This window comes from Peromyscus leucopus, chromosome 23 (genome assembly GCF_004664715.2).
Source record: "Peromyscus leucopus breed LL Stock chromosome 23, UCI_PerLeu_2.1, whole genome shotgun sequence".
In the NCBI taxonomy this organism is placed as follows: Eukaryota; Metazoa; Chordata; class Mammalia; order Rodentia; family Cricetidae; genus Peromyscus; species Peromyscus leucopus.
Window position 1 is genome coordinate 45,965,347 of NC_051082.1, and position 21,060 is coordinate 45,986,406.

At 37.4% G+C, this 21,060-nt stretch overlaps 1 pseudogene; it reads left to right on the top strand.

Moving 5' to 3' along the window:
- The window catches only part of LOC114707584, a 91,956-nt pseudogene that overhangs the window by 37,730 nt on the left and 33,166 nt on the right, over nucleotides 1–21,060 (top strand).

Below are 21,060 nucleotides of genomic sequence, written 5' to 3' on the forward strand. Positions count from 1 at the left end.
TTTTCTGTCAATTTTGATTGCTAAATAGATTTTAATTTTGAAAATGCCCACTGATTGTGGGTTTATAGTCCAGTTTCAGTTTAGTAGCAAGCATTTAAAGTAATTCGAAGCAATTACTTGCCAACAATAGAATCACAACACTCATGGAAAATATTTACAATTGCCTGTAACTGTAGTTCTATGGGCTCCAATGCCATCTTTGCTCTCCACGGGCACTTGTACACATGTGTGAGCACACACATTAAAAAAAAACTTAGGCTCTAGCAGAAGATTGGCGTTGAGTTCCTAGAACTACTTCTGAAAGCTCAAAAGTTTCTAAATCTCCATGTCTAGGGGATCAGATGCCCTCCTTAGACTCCATGGGTACCCCACACACACGGCACCCCTCTACAGACACAAATACATACACATAAATAAAAATAAAGGCAAATTGTAAAACAGAATAAATTACATGTTATGAAGTTGCCCACTGAGGTTGATGAGGACCAGAGCATAAACCATGGGACATCCTGGCTGAAGCAATCTTCCCCTTCTCTGGCTGTGTTCCATGGATGTCAGGGTGATAACAGCCCCAGGGTGACTGAATGATTTCTTCATATTTATCTCTAGGGAAGCAGGAGTCTCATTTGATTGTCTCCTCATCTCTTCTGTGATGGTCCACTCTGACCTGACTTTCCTGAAATATTTTCTTACATTCAGCTGTCTGACATGGAGATCATAGCCCAGTCAATTATCTTTATTTATGGTGGCTACGAATCCATAAGCAATACAATTTCCTTCACCCTATATTTACTGGCCACTCGTCCTGCTATGCAGAAGAAACTGCAGGAGGATATTGATGTGGCTCTGCCCAATAAGGTGAATGTATGGTGCTTGGAGGAGGAGGGAAAAGGAGACACTGGTGTGTGTGTGTGTGTGTGTGTGTGTGTGTGTGTGTGTGTGTGTGTATCCTAGACCTACACTGGGCATTTTTCTAAATCACTATCCACCATGGTTTTTTTTATTATTTTACAACACCATTCAGTTCAACATAATAGCCACAGATTCCCCTGTTCTCCCCCTCTCGCACCCCCTCCCCCCAGCCCACACCCCATTGCCACCTCCTCCAGATCAAGGTCTCCCCCAAGGACCGGGGTCGACCTGGTAGACTCAGTCCAGGCAGGTCCATTCCCCCCCTCCCAGACCGAGCCAAGTGTCCCTGCATAAATTCCAGGATTCAAACAGCCAACTCATGCAACGAGACCAGGACCCGGCACCAACGCACAGCTGCCTCTCAAACAGATCAAGCCAAATGACTGTCTCACCCATTCAGAGGGCCTGATCCAGTTGGGGGCCCCTCAGCCTTTAGTTCATAGATCCTGTGCTTCCATTCATTTGGTTATTTGTCCCGGTGCTTTATCCAACCTTGACTTCAACAATTCTAGCTCATATAAACCCTCTTCTTCTCACTAATTAGACTCCCAGTGCTCCACCAGGGGCCCAGCCGTGGATGTCTGCATTCAGATTCCTCAGTCCTTGGATGGGGTTTATGGCACAACTATCAGGGTGTCTGGCCATCCCATCACCAGAGTAGGTCAGTTCCTGCCGTCTCTCGACCATTGCCAGCAGTCTTTTGCGGGGGTATTTTCGTGGATCTCCGTGGGCCTCCCTAGCTCTCTGCTTCCTCCCCTTCTCACCTTCTCTTGTGGTCTTCATTTACCATGGTCTCCTATTCCTTGTTCTCCCTCTCTTTTCTTGATCCTGCTAGGATCTCCGACTCTCTTTCGCTCGACTGTCGCCCTTCATTGTTCCCACTCATGACCAGGCTGTTCATGTAGGTCTCGTCCATTTCTCCATGTCTTTTTTTGGGGGTCCCATTTTCCAGGTAGCCTCACTGGTGGTGTGAGTAGCAGTCCAGTCATCCTTGTTCCACATCTAGCATCTTCCTATGAGTGAGTACATACCATATTTGTCTTTCTGAGTCTGGGTTACCTCACTCAGGATGATTTTTTCTAGATCCATCCATTTGCCTGCAAACCGTATGATGTCATTGTTTTTCTCTGCTGAGTAGTATTCTATTGTGTATATGTGCCACAAGTTATTTATCGATTCTTCAGTTGAAGGGTATCTAGGTTGTTTCCAGGTTTTGGCTATTACAAACAATGCTGATATGAACATAGCTGAGCAAGTGCTCTTGTGGTATGATTGAGCATTTCTTGGGTATATGCCCAGGAGTGGTATAGCTGGATCTTGGGGGAGATTGATTCCCAATTTTCTAAGAAAGCACCATATTGATTTCCAAAGTGTTTGTACAAGCTGCATTCCCACCAGCAGTGGAGGAGAGTTCCCCTAGTTCCACATCCTCTCCAGCATAAAGTGTCTTCAGTGTTTTTGATCTTAGCCACTCTGACAGGCGTAAGGTGGTATCTCAGAGTTGTTTTGATTTGCATTTCCCTGATGTTAGGGATGTTGAACAATTCCTTAAACGTCTTTCAGCCATTTGGGTTTCCTCTGTTGAGAATTCTCTGTTTAGTTCTAAAGCCCATTTCTCAATTGGACTGTTGGTCATTTTGATGTCTAATTTCTTGTGTTTCTTATATATTCTGGATATCAGTCCTCTGTCAGATGTGGTAGGGCTGGAGAGATGGCTCAGAGGTTAAGAGCACTGACTGCTCTTCCAGAGATCCTGAGTTCAATTCCCAGCACCCACATGGTGCCTCGCAACCATCTGTAATGAGATCTGGCACCCTCTCCTGTGTACATAATAAATCCACCATGTTTTAAGACATACTTTTTCACTGAACCTGGAGCACATCAATTTGTTAGGTAGTCTGCCCAGTGATCACCAGACAGGGCTTTACTCTGTGTTCCCTGCCCCACTGCTGAGATTATAGATGTGTGCCACCGTGTCTGACTTTATGAATGATGTGTATCTGAACTCATGCTTTCATAGTAGACAGTTCACAAATTGAGACACCTTTAAGCCCTGAGTGATAGTTATTCTAACCATTTTGTAAGGGGCTCGATAGATGGCTCAATGGTTAAGAGCACTAGCTTATCTTTTAGAAGATGCATCTTGGTTTGATTCCTAGTCCCCAAACTGCAGATCTCAGCCATCTGTAATGCCAGTTACAAGGGATCTGACACCCTCTTTTGACTTGTGTGGCCACTGCACTCATGTGATGCACAAAACACATATGTGGGCAAAACATCTTTTTTTTTTTTTTCCAGGACAGGGTTTCTCGATGTAGCTTTGTGCCTTCCCTGGAACTCGCTTTGGAGACCAGGCTGGCCTCGAACTCACAGAGATCCACCTGGCTCTGCCTCCCAAGTGCTGGGATTAAAGGCATGTACCACCACCGCCCAGCTCGGGCAAAACATCTTAACACATAAAATAAAATAATTTATAAACATTATAAAATGTTTTGTAATTGCCTAGGACCTTTTCAATGCTGAATTCATCTTTGGAGCTACTGAAAACTCAACAGTACAAATCAGACCTATTGAAAGTTAATGTAAAATCCAAGCACATTTTTTTTCTTTCTTTCCAGGCATCTCCCAACTATGATGAACTGATGGAGATGGAGTGCCTTGACATGGTGTTGAGTGAAACCCTCAGATTATACACAATTACTAACAGAATTTTTCGGGCCTGTAAATAAGATGTTGAAATTGATGGTGTGTTTATTCCCAAAGGGTCCTTAGTGATGGTACCAATTTATGCTCTTCACCGTGACCCAGAGTACTGGCCAGAGCCTGAGGAATTTCGCCCTGAAAGGTAATAGGATACCACCCTGAACCATGTATGCCTGTATATGCTATGATGTCTCTTATGGGAAGATGATCTAAATGTGATTTTGCATCCATTTGCATTCTGTGATGAGAATGGCAGAGAAAAGGAAGGAAACAGAGGAGAGGGGATGAGATACAGGGAAGAAAATATGAGAATTTGAATACAGAGTGTTTTTCTTCTTTTACATCAAGTCGCAAATGACCAAGCTAAGTGTGAGATAGGAACCCATTTTCCTTCAGTCTAACTGACACATGCTTTTCAGAGATGAACCCAGCACTATCCTGAATGGACTTTTAGAGTTTAGAGATCTATCCCCCCCTCTTTTATGATTCTTTGACAATTGCAAGCTTTTATAATGTATTTGGTCATTTTCACCTCATATTACCATTTCTCTTCTCCCTCCCAAATGTTGGATCCCTACTTGTCCCCATCAAGTCTTCCTTCTGTTTTCATGTCTTCCTCTTTTCTTGTGGCTCCTGAGTTTAATTAGGGTTGCTTGCACAAGAGTAGCAGGTATAGGAGTTATTTACTGGAGAATGAACAACTCAACAGTAGCTACACCATTGAAGTGAAACTTCCTCCTACCACAGAAACCGTTAATTGTCAATAGCTCTTTAGCGAGGCGGCACCTCATGAACTCCCTCCCCACCCATGACAGAGTGTATCAACATGGGTCCAGTCTTGTATAGGCAACCACAGCTCCTGAGTGTGCAAGAGTACAATGGCTGTGTCCTGTGCAGGTCATAGTGTTTCACAGCACCCTTTCATTCCCTTGCTCTTATGTTATTATGCCCCCTCTTCTGAGATCTTCTCTGAAGCTTGTTGGGAATGATATTGATGTCCCATTAAGTGCTGAGCACTCATACATCACTGTTTTTCATCATTTTGACCAGTTATGAGTCTCAGCGTTAACCGTCTCCCTCAGCAATCAGAAGCTTCTCTGATCAAGGCTGAGAGCAGCACTAATTTTTGTATATAAACATAAGTATTTGGCAGACAGTTTGATACCATGTCTACTTAGCAAAACAACAGTAGTATATTCGCCTTAGAGCCTATGACCTCCATAGCCATTAGTTTTGAGCAGATTAGCAGTACCAGGCATTAATTCCCTTTGTAAATTGGAACTGCAATCTAACCAGACAGTGGTTGGTTACCTCTGTCCCATAACACCATAATTACAATAGTGGACACAGAGGATAAATTTTCTTTCAAACAGCAGTTGTCTTATCTACCATCTGGAAACTCTTACAGGGCAAGGGAGATGGAAAGGACCTTTAATGTTCAATTTCTCACAGCCGAATACCTTGAAGCAAATGTTGAATGAACCTTTCCCAAACTACCTGTATGTTACCAGTTAGATGTCTAAAGACAAACACATGTATGTAACTCTTATGTTTCTACCTTTTGTTGACTTATCATTAATCTGTGTCTCCAGGTTCAGCAAGGAGAACAAGGGCAGCATCAATCCTTCTGTATACCTGCCCTTCGGTAACGGACCCAGGAACTGCCTTGGCATGAGGTTTGCTCTCATGATCATGAAACTTGCTCTCACTAAAGTGCTGCAGAACTTCTCCTTCCAGCCTTGTAAAGAAACACAGGTGAGGGGAAAACTATCTCTGTAAATGATGCTTTATGGGAGACAGTTTTTTACAACTGAAGATTCCATGTATAAGAACAAATCTGCTTGTTTGAGGTTTGGTAAATTGCTTTATGGCCAAATGAGTTATTTTCATCAATGTATGAGCTGAGTTGCTTTTGGTTCTGGGTCAATATAGAGTACAAGTGTAGCATTATGAAGAGTTAGTACAGGCCAGTATGACAGGATTACATGCATTGTGTTTGAAGTTTCAGTCATGTACATTGGAGATTGGATATGTCACATGCCATGAAGAGGTGCAGTGATCATGACTTCATGTTTCTTGAGTGGTGTACTCTTCTTCAGGAACTCACAAAAGCCCTTCTCTGACAGTCTTGTCAACCACTAACTGTACATTAACTACTCATATATGGGGTTAGGGATGATTGTCAGTTCGAAAAGTGCTTACCAAGCATTCACAAATTCCTGGTTCCAATCCTCAGGACAGCATGAAGTAGCAGTGGTGATGCATACCTGGAATCCCTGCACTCATTGGGTGGGGGCAAGATGGTCTGAAATTCAAGTAATTCATGGCCACTTAGTGAATTTGAAGCCAGCATGGCCTACATGACATTCTGTATAAAAACAAAAGTAAAAATTCATGATGAATGACTATTTGTGAAATCCTAAAATAATTTACCCAAATGGCTTTAAAAGTTCATCTCTGACTTCCCATGTGATGCCAAGTTAAGTGTCATCATTTTAAAACACAATTGTTGGGACTCAAGAGATGGCTCAGTGGTTAAGAGCACTAGCTGCTCTTACAAATGACCTGATTTCATTTCCCAGCACTCTCATGGTGACTCACAACCATTTTTACCTCCAGTTCCAGGACCTCTGATATCCTTCTCTGGATTCTCTTGAGACCTCACACATGTGGTATATACACATGTGTAGGAAACACACTCCTATACATAAAATAAGAACAAAAAATCTTGAAAAGGGTGCTTGTTATAATGAACTTCAAACTTATGAGGCATCTTGATGTTTCTGCCTCACTTCTCAAGAGCCCTGCTTCAGAAAAGAGGTAACTGTCATATTTCCATAAATCATGTCCTTCATATTCTGTTCTTATACTTCAAGTTCTAGTTCATTTCCCCAATGACTCTTCCTCCTGGGTTTATTTTCTCATTTCTTTATAGTCTACTTTTGGCTACTGCAGGTTGTTTTTTTTTATCACTTATGCTAATACATTGTGATTAAAGCCTCCAGTTTAGTTGTGTTTTTTTTCTCTCAGTATTGAAGGACTTCCCCTGTCTTTTCTCTATCACATCATATCATTTATTCCACAATGTCCAAAACGTTTTTTTTTCTGAAAAGTTTCTGCATTGAAAGCCTTTGGTAAATGTTTTGAAGTATAGCTTACAATTATAATATTCTTCCATAAGAGCATTGAACTAATTTAAAAATTAATAGGAACACACACACACACACACACACACACACACACACACACATATATATATATATATATATATATATATATATATATAATGCACATCTTTTTATGCATTCAAGGAAAAAAACACACACACATATATTACTTAAATTTTAAAAGAAATATATGGTACATTTAGAGAAGGATTTACATTTTCCTGGAAAACTTGTTCTTGTTTCATGCAAAGGGATGGGTAAAGTTAATGGGACATGTATATTTAGAATGTGTTTTCTCTTTGTCAATTAGTTTTATGTCTGGATGAATAGAGGAATGACAATGTTTATTCTGTGATTTCTGATTTAAGGCAGTTGCATGGCTTTACCTACACACAACCTCACTTAGGTTAGTACTTTCTCATGAAAGTATTTAAATCAGAAATATGAATAAGGATTTAGACAGACAAAGCAACGTTCATATTTTGAGAGCCAATGGCACATCTGTCATGTGACAGATTGGCAATTTCACTCATTTTAAATTTGACAATTCTCTATCTCCATGACAACTTTGTTCCCCTCCTTTCTCCTATAACCAGAAGATTACTTGGTTGGAGCCTTTCCTCCTCCTTCACTGAGTAGTAAAAGCCTAAAACATCATTAAAAACACTGTAGGACTCAAAATTCTTCATTCAACCCATCTGTGAAAGCCAAGAATATCTGTCCTCCTAAAGACTTGACCTGAATGGGCTCACCTGTACTGGTGACATATGATCTTGGAGCTGAGGGCTGTTCACAGAGGTGAAATTGACCTTCTCAGTGTTCAAGTTGCAAGTTTCATCAAAACAAAAATTACTTTTCAGAACTTAAATAAACCATTATGACATATTAACTAACAATCAGGCTCAAATATTTTAAACCCACTGGGCTTAGTGGTGCATGCATTTAATACCAGCACTCAGGAGGCAGAAGCAGTTGGATCTCTGTGAGTTCAAGTCCAGTCTGGTCCACAGAGTGAGTTGCAGAACAGTCACAGCTACAGAATGAGATCCTATTTTGAAAAAACAAAACATCATAACAGAAATTAAATTCATCTGTTTTACTCTTAGCACAGAACAGAAATAATATAAACTAACATGACTTCATCTCAGGCCCTGTGTATAGTAGAGCCTCAGCAAATATTTTACCTTATTCAAATTTGGAATCATGCTTTCAACATCCAATTGACACAGCTTGGAGAATAAGGTAATCAAAGTACATGACATTAACTAAAGCTTATATGTATCTGCAAAGCACCATCATCCTGGAAGGTTTTTTTACATTTCTTTAGGCATTGTTGTTGGTTCACTCATTGATTCTCAATATTTTTCTTATACTGTTGCATATACCTATGAAATTAGACAAAGAACTACTTCTTCTACCAGCAAAACCTATTGTTCTAAAGGTTGTACCACAGAATGCAATCATAACTGGAGTATGACTTACTCTCAAGGACTTCTGCTATGTTCTTCAAGAAGGTGATATGTAAGAATACTGGAATCTTTAATTTACTTCATGAATAAAACCCAGATGAAGATGAGGCTTAATTGACTGGCCTTGATGCATGGTTAAGGAACCAGTACATCCATTCACCTTTCTCAGTGTTAATACAGAGTACCATCTAATGTAAAGGAAATGACTAAATCAGTTGACAGAATGAGAAATTCACCTTCTCTGGTCCTCATGGGATCATCTTGACCCACATCTGGTTGTCTCCATCAATTTCCTTTGAGCTCTTTTGAGAGTACCATGGCTCTGTAATTTGATCAATAAGTTTTAATGAAAATGTGAACTGTTATAACAACTCTAATTGTAAAATTGGTATCCTGCATTTTAGCTCCAATGTTATACAATACTGTTACACTGAAAATATAAATTAACATCTCTTTTAAAAACCCAACAAAATGTATTTTTACATTCCGTGAGAGCTTTATGCAAAGTATTTTGATCATATTAATAGCTCTCTTCTAACTCCTCCCAGATCTTTCCATAACATTAATCTTAATAGGTCTTATTAATAAAAAACTTGGAGCCAGAAATTGGAGTGAAAAGCTGAGGGAGCAGAGAAAAGCCAGCTACATTCTTAACTTGTTTAGAGATCCTCCCACAAAGAGACCTACTTCCTGTATATGCACGCCTATATGCCTTTCTTTTCTACCATCTCATTTCCTCTCCACTCAGCTACATCACTTCCTGTCTCTCTGTACAGACCCCTAGACATTTATGGTTAGTGCTGGGAATTTAAGGTGTGTGCCACCATGTCTGCCTCTGTTCCTAGTGTAGCCTTGAACTCATAGACATCCAGTTTGATCTGTGCCTACCAATTGATAATATTAAAGGTGTGGGCTATCACTGCCTGACCTCTACATTTATTTTAGTGGCTGGGATTTTTCTCTGATCCTCAGATAAACTTTATTGGGGAACACAGATAAAATTTCACCACATTTTCCCCTTTTTTGTCCAAATAATAAAAGAGTTATAACTAATAAGAAAAACTATATGCAATAAGTATACAATTATATACAATACATACAAGCAATAAATACATCAACAATGTCAAGTCCATTTGCATTTGAAAAATTCAGAGAAAAGATTCCATTATCTATCCTATTTTGGTGTGTCCAAAATGTACCTAATTCACCTTCTATCCTAATTTATATTACCCACCAAAAATTATCTTTTGATGTCTTTCAAACTTAAACACTTAACACCTCTTAATGAGTTTCTTTTCTGAATTGTTGACAAGGAAAACTGTGACTACAATGATTTAATCTTCAACTCCTTCAGATACCTGAGAAGGGAATGATATTACCTAGTGAAACAGGAGGTACAAACAAGCAACTTCCAAAAAATGTGACAGAAACAGCCAGCTGCCTGGACAGTCACCTGAGGTTTCTCTGCAACTTTCAGGTATCATCTTCAGCCTACAGGCTTAGCATATCTGATAGACTCGTTTGTGAAGAGGATTTTCTAAAGAGCCTTCCTGCCTTGTCTTGGCAAGGATCAGCAGTCATTTGTTTTGTGTCCTGCTTTTCCATTTTGGATAGCATACTGTCAGCAGTTGATTTGAGGGCACTTTCTTGCCTAGTGGCTAACTTTTGCCACAGTGAAAGTTAACTTTTATGGAATTTCTTCAATGCCCATCATTTTCTCTGAAGTTGATTGGTGTTGCCAGGGGTAGACAAGTCTCATAGTCATAAAAAAAGAAAAAAATATGTTATTAAAACATCTTAAATGCTATATTTTGTAGATCTCTGAAGGGTTTGAAGATGACTTGTCTATCTAAACTATATCTCTGCTTGACCTTGAAAACATACTTAATATGACTACAAGTTCATTTGTAATGATTAACCACTAATTTTCATTTCTTTACATCCTAACCAGTTGTTAACAATAACTTTCAAGGATTAGCAAATGGCATTACATTATTAAATGAACTGTATATGTACCATACCTTGAACAATATGGAAATACATGTACAATATAGTCTAACAAAATCAATTTCAAACTGGTATCAATATACATAATTTGAATACAATATACAAAAATTCAATCCAATGTAAATTATTTAATACTATTATTTGACTTTTAAAAGTAGATTTTATAATCACTTTTTTATTGATACCATATCTACATTCTTACTTTTTTCTTCTCAGAACAGATTCAATAATCTACCTCTTATCTACATTCTCTTTATTCTTTATCTTTTTTTCAAACAAGAACCTTAAATCTAATCTCCTTTTTTAGCCTTTCCCTGACCATTAACAATAACATTAACAACTTGTACCTTGGGGAAAGGTTTTTGTTTTTGTCTTTTAGGGAGAATGAAGGTTAAGGAATTTGAAGAACACAGGACAAATGAGACAACTGAAGAAAAGGGACAAATCATCTATTCCAGGAAACAGAGTGAAATGGTGTATGGGTATATATTATCTAAAAAATTTTATGTCTTCCTAAATGTTTGTTTCTGCTTTTCTCTAAAGATTTAACACTATTGGTCTTCTAATAGTCCCAGTTCAATTAAAATTTAAAGCTGACTTTGGAGTTGGAGAATGGCTCTCTCCTTCTTTAAACTCAAGCATGTTGTTAAAAGGAAAATGCAAACTCCCTGTATCATGCCAGAATAAAAGAGCCATCTTCTGCTATGGGACAGGAGAAAAGCCATATTAATTAAGGGACTATTCTCTTACTAATCTCAACTCTTTGATTCTATTCTGATTCTTTAAACTTTTCTTAAAGTATACATTTTATATCAAAATTTACAAGATTAATATATAAATAGACATATATACATTTTAAACTTTGTTAAGATATGAATGGTCATGTAGAGTACTAACTAATTCTAGAAAAAAGGCTTCAATAGCTGTATATATATGTCTTTGTGTTGGAGTCTCTTATCAGTTTTCTGCAGGAAATCACAGCCAGGCCTAACATCAACTGAAGTCTCCAGGAAGAAGATGGGGCCCCACAAAAACAACAATTCTACATGGACAATAATAATATCACTAAGCTGACAAACATCATCTACAGATCAGCTTTGAACTACAAAGTGCTCAGAGCAATTTTGAGATGACTAACTGAGATGATCCAGTTTCAAAGACAACTTGAATAAGGACTTGAGATAAACCCTGAACTTTGGCATTATACATAGACTGGATAATGAAGGATATAGTTACCTTTCCTAGAATTTGGCAATTAACCTAAAATTTTTCATTCAGGATAAAGATAACAGCCCATACCCAGCAGGAAGCAATTTTAAGAATACTATGTCCACATTCCCAAAGAGGTGGTGTGAAGTGGGTGTTTTTTTTTGGTCTTTTTAATGGGTTTTGGGTCTGGGATAATTTTCATTGTTTAGGGGGGTTGGTTACAAGTTGTTGTGAAGGGTTAGGAAAAAGGCTAAGCAAAGGAGATTAGATTTAAGGTTCTTGTTTTTTAAAAAAAAAGAAAGAAAGAAAAAAAATAAAAGAAGAAAAAGGCAATTACTAGTTTTAAATACTTTACATTGGATTGGATTGTTTTATATTGTTTTTATATCGTATACAAATTTGAAATTGATATTGATAGAAATTCTATATGTATATTTCTAATTGTACTTATACCATTCATTTAACAATCCAGCCCTACAGAATTTACTAGAAGGAGAATTCCAACCTAAGGAAGTCAGATATACCCATGAAAACACAAGTAATAGATAACCCTAAAGCAGTAAAGCCCAAAGAAGAGAAGTACACACATACTACCATCAAAAGATAACAGGAATGAATCACTGGTCATTAATATTGCTCAATTTCAATGGGCTTAATTCACCTATAAAAAGACACAGGCTAACAGAATGGATATGAAAGCAGGACCCATCTTTCTGCTGTATACAAGAAACACACCTCAGTTTCAAAGAGAGTCACTACCTCAGAATAAAAGGCTGGGGAAAGTCTTTCCAATCAAATGGTCTTAAGAAGCAAGCTGGTTTAGCCATCCTAATATTCAGCAAAATAGTCTTCCAACTAAAATCAATCAAAAGAGATCAAGAAGGACATTGCATACTCATAACAGGAAAGATCCACCAAGATGAAGTTTCAATTCTGAACATTTATGCCCCAAACATAAGGGCAACCATGTACATTAAAGACACATTACTAAAGCTGAAATTACATACAAAACCCCACACATTAATAGTGGGAGACTTCAACACCCTACTCTCACCACTGGACAGATATACCAAATTGAAATGTAACAGAGGAATAAGAGGCTTAAACGATGTTATGACTCAAATGGACTTAATAGATACCTACAGAATATTCGATCCTAACAAAAAAGAATATACCTTCTTCTCAGCACCCATGGAACCTTTTCTGAAATCATCCACATACTCGGTCACAAAGTAAATCTCAACAGATACAAAAAAATTTGGAATAACCTCTGTGTGCTATCAGACCACCATGGTTTAAAGTTAGATTTCAACAACAATAAAAATTACAGAAAGCCTACAATCTCATAGAAACTGAATAATGCTCAACTGAATCACCAATGGGTCAAGGAAGAAATAAAGAAAGAAATTAAAGACTTCCTCAAGATCAATGAAAATGAATATACCACATACTCAGGGATGCTATGAAAGCAGTGCTAAGAGAAAAATTCATAGCACTAAATGCCCATATAAAGAAGTTGGAGCAATCTCAAACTAGTGACTTAACACCACACCTGGAAGCCCTAGAACAAGAAGAAGCACAGTCACCCAGGAGGAATAGACGCCAGGAAATAATCAAATTTAGAGCTGAAATCAGCATTGTAGAAACAAATAGAATACAAAGAATCAATGAAACAAAGAGTTGGTTCTTTGATAAAAATCAACAAGACAGACAAGCCCTTATCCACACTAACCAAAAGGCAGAGAGAGCATCCCATTAACAAAATCAGAAATGAAAAATGAGACATAACAACCTACAACGAGGAAATCCAGACAATCATCAGGTCATACTTCAAAAACCTGTACTTTACAAAATTGTTAAATGTAAAAGAAATGGACAACTTTCTGGATAGGTACCACATACCTAAGTTAAATCAAGACCAGATAAACTATTTAAATAGACCAAGAACCCCTAAGGGAATAGAAACAGTAATTAAAAGTCTCCCAACCAAAAAAAAACCCAGGACCAGATGGATTCAATGCAGAATTCTACAAGATCTTCAAAGAAGAGATAATACCAATAATCTTCAAATTGCTCCACACAATAGAAACAGAAGGAACATTACCAAACTCCTTCTATGAGGCTACAAATACCTTGATTCCTAAGCCAAACAAAGATGCAACAAAGAAAGAGAATTACAGACCAATCTCCCTTATGAATATTGATGCAAAAATACTCAATAAAATACTGGCAAACAGACTCCAAGAACACATCAAAAACAATTATCCACCATGATTAAGTAGGCTTCATCCCAGGAATGTAAGGGTGGTTCACCACATGAAAGTCTGTCAATATAATACACCATATAAATAAACTGAAAGAAAAAAAACCATATGATCATCTCTCTAGATGCTGAAAAGGCATTTGACAAAATCTGACACCCCTTCATGATAAAGGTCTTGGAGAGATCAGGAATGTAGGGAACATACCTAATCATAATAAAGGCAATTTACAGCAAGCCAACAGCCAACATCAATTTAAATGGAGAGTAACTCAAAGCAATTCCACTAAAATATGGAACAAGACAAGGCTGTTCACTCTCCCCATACTTATTCAATATAGTACTTGAAGTTCTAGCCATAGCAATAAGAAAACATAAGGAGATCAAGGGGATAGAAATTGGAAAGGAGGAAGTCAAGCTTTCCCTATTTGCAGATGACATGATAGTATAAATAAGTGATCCAAAAATTCAACTAAGGAACTCATACAGCTTATAAACACATTCAGCAATGTAGCAGGATACAAGATTAACTCAAAAAAATCAGTAGCCCTCCTATATACAAATGACAAATGGCTGAGAAGAAAATCAGAGATACATCACCCTTTACAATAACCACAAACAATATAAAATACCTTGGGGTAACTCTAGCTAAGCAAGGGATAGACCTGTATGACTAGAACTTTAAGTCTCTGAAAAAAGAAACTTAAGAAGATAACAGAAAATGGAAAGAACTCCCATGCTCATGGATAGGTAGGATTAACATAGTAAAAATGGCAATATTCCCCAAAGCAATCTACAGCCAAAAGAATCCTGTACAATAAAACAACCTCTGGAGGCATATCACGATCCCTGACTTCAAGTTCTACTATAGAGCTACAGTAATAAAAACCACTTGGTACTGGAATAACAACTGACATGTGGACCAATGGAATTGAACTGAAGACCCTTACCTTATACCACAAACCTATGAACATATAATTTTCGACAAAGAAGCCAAAACTGTACATGGAAAAAACAAAGCATCTTCAACAAATGGCATAACTGGATGTCAACATGTAGAAGACTGCAAATAGATCCATATCTGTCACCATGCACAAAATGTAAGTCCGAATGGATCAAAGACATCAACATAAATCCAGTTACTCTAAACCTGATGGAAGAGAAAGTAGGAAGTAATCTTGAACGCACTGGCACCGGAGTTCACTTCCTAAATATAACATCAGTAGCACATGCACTGAAACAGTTAACAAATGGGACCTCTTGAAACTGAGAAGCTTTTGTAGGGCAAATGACACGGTCAACAAGACAAAGCAACAGCCTACAGAAAGGGAAAAGATCTTCACCAACCCCACATCTAACAGAGTGCTGATATCCAGAATATGTAAAGAACTCAAGAAATTAGACATCAACAGTCCAATTTAAAAAATGGGCTATAGAGCTAAACAGAGAATTCTCAACAGAAGAAGTTCAAATGGCTGAAAGACATTTAAGGAATTGCTCAACATGCTTAGTCATCAGTAAAATGCAAATCAAAATGACTCTGAGATACCACCTTATACCCACCAGAATGGCTAAGATCAAAAACACTGAAGACAGCTTATGTTGGAGAGGATGTGGAGCAAGGGGAACACTCCTCCACTGTTGATGGGAATGCAAACTTGTACAGCCACTTTGGAAATCAGTTAATAGAGCATTATGTAATCTATTTCTGAGTTTTTGTTATTCCTTTCTGTTTATTTAGCATATCCTTTATATTTTGATTTGACATTTCTGTAACAGATTGGCCCGTAGGATTATGTGGTATACCTGTAATATGCTTTATATTGTAATAGGCAAAAAATTGTTTCATTTTACCAGAGACATATGCTGGAACAATGTCAGTGTTAATTTGTATAGTATACCCATGATGGCCATAACTTCTAGCAAATGCATGATTACAAAATCAGCTTTCTCAGAACTCAGAGCAGTTGCCCATTGAAATCCTGAATTAGTATCAATGGTATGGTGTACATATTTCAATTTTCCAAATTTTGCAAAGTGAAACACATCCATCTGCCAGATTTCTTTTCTATGAGTAACCTTTGGGTTACATCCTGCTTGTAGTGGAGGTTGAATGTAAGAAGAACAAGTAGGACATTTCCTTATAATTTCCTTGGCTTGTTGCCAGGTTATGGAAAAATCCTTTTTTAAACCCTTACTATTGACATGATTTTTAAATGAAATTCTGAGTCCTCCAGAACATTTCCTATGAATTCTTTATCAATCTTATCATTACCTTGTGCTAGAGGGCCCAGAAGACCCCTAAGGCATCAGATGTGAGTTATATATATGTGATGCTTCCTATTTCTGATTATATCTTGTAACTGAATAAATATCAAAATTAATTCTGATTCATCAAGGTTAAATTCTGCAGTCTCAGTAAGTAACACCAGTTTTCCAGCAAAATGAGAGTCAGTAACTGTGTTGAGAGGTTCTGAGAAATCCATTGATACCAACAGAATAGTATATAATTCCGATTTTTGAACCAAATTGAAGGACTTTAAATTACTTTACTAAAATTTTCTGTTTTGTAACCTGCCTTTCTTTTTTTTCGCACCTGTATAAAATGTACAGGCCTCAGATATGGGTGTTTCCCATACAATGTGGGGCAGAATCCAATCAGCTCTCCTTATATGTTGAATTCTGTCACTTTTGGGATATTTACTGTTAATCTCTCCCAAAGAAATTACTGAAAGCTCATTGCCAAAGTTCACTTTCTGCCTATAATTTGTCAGTGTCCTCCTTACTAAAAAGCACTACAATTTCTGTTCAGTCTATTTTTGCTAATTGACGAAATCTCAATTTTCCTATAAAAATCAAATCATAGATCGTTTCCACATAAGATTTTAATTCTTACTGTATTTATTTGGTAGAAATATCCATTCCAGTATAATATCTTCCCTCTGCATTAAAATTTCTGCAGGAGAATGCTTAGAGGGTAAAATAACCAAAAATGCAATTAAGCTTTGGATCCACATGATCCACATGTGTATCCTGTACTTTCCACCAAGGCCAATTCTCTCTCAACTTCAGCTGATAATTCTCTTGCACTCTTTAAGTCCTTGTCAACTTCTAAGGTTTTGAACAAATTGTTCAGTTCATCGTTTTTTTTTTACCCCAACAAGTCCATAGAATGGAAATGTCTCTGAATATTCTTTGAAAGTCATTAAGAGTCCATAATCAATCTCTCCCAACTTCCATCATTTGGAGTCTAATTTTTTGTAGACCTATTTTATATCCTAAATAATTAATAGAATCTCCTCTTTGTATCTTTTCAGGAGCAATTTGTAATCCCCAACAAGGCAAACTTTTCTTTATTTCTTCAAACATTCTTTCTAGGTTATCTGCATTTGAATTAGCTAGTAAAATAGCATCCATTTAAGGATAAATGATAGATTTAGGAAACTTTATGTATTACTTCCAATGGTTATTGTACAAAATATTGGCATGGTGTTGGGTTATTTAACATTCCCTGTGGGAGAACCCTCCATTGATATTTCTTAACTGGTTGAGAATTATTATAAGTAGGTACCATGAAGGCAAATCTTTCTCTATCTTTTTCTTGTAAGAGTATTGAGAAGAAACAGTCTTTTAGATTGATAACTATAAGAGGCCATCATTTAGGTAAAAGAGTAGGCAAAGGAATTCCAGATTTTAGAGAGCCCATTAACTGAATTACTTTGTTAATTGCTCTTAGGTCTGTTACAATTCTCCATTTACCAAGTTTCTTTTTAATAACAAATACAGGAGAATTCTAAGGGCTGGTTGATTCTTCAATATGGTGAGCATTTAATTGCTCTTGTATCAGCTCTTCTAAAGCCTGGCATTTATCTGTTGTTAAAGGCCTTTGCTGAACCCATATAGGCTTGTCTGTGAACAATTTTAAAGGTTGAGCTGTTGGTGTCTTTGGAAGATCAGCAGTTGTTGTGCCCTATCCTTGTACAATCTGGATAGCCAGTGACTGTTCTTCATAATAATACCACCTAATATTTCTCTCAGAAACATGTGTTACTTTATGGGTTGTCTCTGAGGTTGGAGCGATGTTAATCTGAGTATTCTATTGTTGTAATTGATCATGACCCGATAAATCCTTAGCTACATTAGCCACATATGGCTTTAATTTCCCCCTCTGTCCTTCTAGCCCTATGCATTCGACCCATCTTGCACTCTGTTTCACTTGAGATAATGTTCCAATCCCTAAAAGCTAAACATTTACCTCTTGAAGAGACCAATTTGGATGCTAAAATTCTGGTGCAATTATTGTAACATCCACACATGTGTCTACCAGACCTTCCAAGAGAATATCATTTATTCGTATTTTTAATTTTAGTCTTTGTTCATTTATAGAAGTTTACCAAAAAATTTGATTTATGGTTTCTCCTGAATTTCCTGTTCTCTGTCTTAGAGTTGTTCTATCACACCGAGCAGTATGTTTTTTTTTTTTTAACAATAGGCATTTTTTAATTAATTGCTCTGAGAAGGGTTTTTTCTATGATGGCAGGAAAGGACTGAACTGAATTTCCCATGCAGGTCTGCATGAGTCCCTCTGGGAGTTTCTCAAGGGCAGACCAAAGGACTACCTTGTCTGTCCCTTGTTGATCTACATTCATTAGTCCAATGTTTACCTTTACCATACCTTATTTATATTCCAGAAAGGAGTGGCATTGTTTCCATTGTTCTTTGAATAAACATTGTTTCTAGGAATGCCCTGTTTACAGTTCCTTTTCAGGTGACCTTGTTTACCATAGTCAATATTATTTTTCCTCAAAGCTTTTGATATCACCTCTCCTATCCACATATTATCATGGTCATGAGACTCAATATTAATTGTGTTCCTGATTCAGTCCTCCAATGTTGTCGATTTAATAGCCTGATGACCCTCTGGCATGCTGCATTAGCATTCTCAAAAGCCAAAGATTCAATTAACACCTCTGTAGCTTCTGAATTTGGTATAAATCTATTTACTGCTAAAGATAGAGTTTTTAATAAATCTGTGAAGGCTTCTCTCAGAATTAATATAACTTTTGTAAATGATTCAATTTTCTTACCAGCTTCCTCAATTCTGTCTCATGCATTCATGGTTGCCATGTGGTATGAAATTAGGGTTCGGCTATCATATAAACATTGTCAATGTATATCAGCATAATTACCTCTCTAAGAAGCTGATTCTAGGAAATTTCTATACCTCTAGTTCTATATCATTGTTCTATAGTTTTAACCTCTTCTTTAAACCATGTTCTACACAGTAATGTGGACTGGCCTCTAGCAGTGTTGTAATTAATTCTTTCCAGTCCTGAGGTATAGTTCAGTGTCAAGTTAACCATGAGTCTAGTTATTTTGTACACACATCCTTGAGCACTTGGCAGTTCCTGTAATGTTCCTGGGTAGATTGAAGTTTACTGTCTGGTAACCTGAGGCTGTTTCTCTGTAATTGTATAATTCAACTCTGAGATACATTTACCTGTAAACTTTTCTGTCTTGGTCTGAATTTCTCAATAATTTATTTTAACATGTTTTTCTAAAGCTTTTATCTTGGTACTTATATTGACCAAACTTTTGTTTTCTAAAATAAAAATGACCCAACAAATGACATTCATAATTGCTGTTACATCCAACCTGTCAACATTAATTATCTTCTCATTTAAATCTTACATTTTTACACTGCCTAGTATGTTATCAGAGACCAAACTCCTTCCATTGTAAAAATGTTTTTCATTTTTTCCTTTTAACTAATTTCTCCCTTGAAGATATGTTAATTGACTTACCCAGTCTGTTGACTGCGTAGAACAGTAGAAGTCCCAGGGAATATCAAAGCAGCTACCTAGTGTTGTTGTAGTCCAAGGTGGGAATCCAGAGAGAGCCCACTACCCACCAGGAGAGAAAAATTCAAAAAGAATCCAGCCATGTACTCTGACCTGAGCCATGAAACTGGGTCTTAGCCAGGGGCCCTGTAAGTTCACAAGCAGCTTTTTAATGAATTCTTGCCACATTTGTTCACCAATTGTAGATGAATTTCTAAATGGTCATATTAATAGAAAACATGGAGCCAGATATAGGGGTGGAAACCTGGGAAAGATCTGAGAAATAGAAACAGCCACATGTTAACTCTCAACTCCACAGCTTCCAGAAGGCAAGATACTTCCTGTCTAACCATTCCTATATGCCTTGCTCTTCTGTCATCTGATTTGTTCTCTCTGTCCAGCTATATCACTTCCTCTTCCTGCCAAGCTCTGTCACTTCCTGTCTGTCTGTATAGACTTCCAGAACTCTGTGGTTAACTAGTATTGGAATTTAAGGCATGTGCCACCATGCCTGGCTCTGTTCCCAGTGTGTCCTTGAACTCATAGAGATCTAGACAGATATCCTCCTCCCAAGTGATAGGATTAAGGCGTGTGCTAACATTTCATGACTATTGAGTACTTAGAATGTCTGCTTTTCCCTCTGATCTCCAGGCAAGCTTTATTTATTAGAGCACAAATAAAATAGCACCACATCATCATACTGATTTCCGAATTGGCTGTATAAGTTTGTATTCCCACCAACAGTGGATGAGTGTTCCACTTGCTCCACATCCTCTCCAAAATAAGCTGTCTTCAATGATTTTGATCTTAGCCATTCTGACAGGTGTAAGATGGTATCTCAGAGTCGTTTTGATTTGCATTTCCCTGATGACTAAGGATGTTGAGTAATTCCTTAAATGTCTTTCAGTCACTTGAAATCCTTCTGTTGATAATTCTGTGTTTAGCTCTATAGCCCATTTTTTAACTGGTTTTTTTGATGTCTAGTTTCTTTAATTCTTTATATTTTGTAGATAGCCCTCTGTCAGATGTGTGGTTGGTGAAGATCTTTTCCCATTCTGTAGGCTGTTGTTTTGTCTTATACTGTGATTCTTTAACTTACAGAAGCTTCTCTGTTTCAGGAGGTCCCATTTATTAAGTGTTGCTCTCAGTGTCTGTGTTACTGGTGTTATATTAAGGAAGGAGTCTACCATGGCAATGTGTTCTAGACTACTTCCTACCTTTTCTTCTATCAGACTCAGTGTAACTGGTTTTATATTGAGGTCTTTGATCCACTTGCATTTGAGTTTTGTGCATGTTCATAGCTATGGATCTATTTGCAATCTTGTACATGTTGAACCCAGTTATGTCAGCACCATTTGTTGAAGATGCTTTCTTTTTTCCATTGTACAGTTTTGGCTTCTTTGTTAAAAATGAGGTATTCGTAGTCCTGTAGGTTAATATTTGGGTCTTCAATTTGATTCCATTGGTCCAAATGTTGGTTTTTATGCCAATAC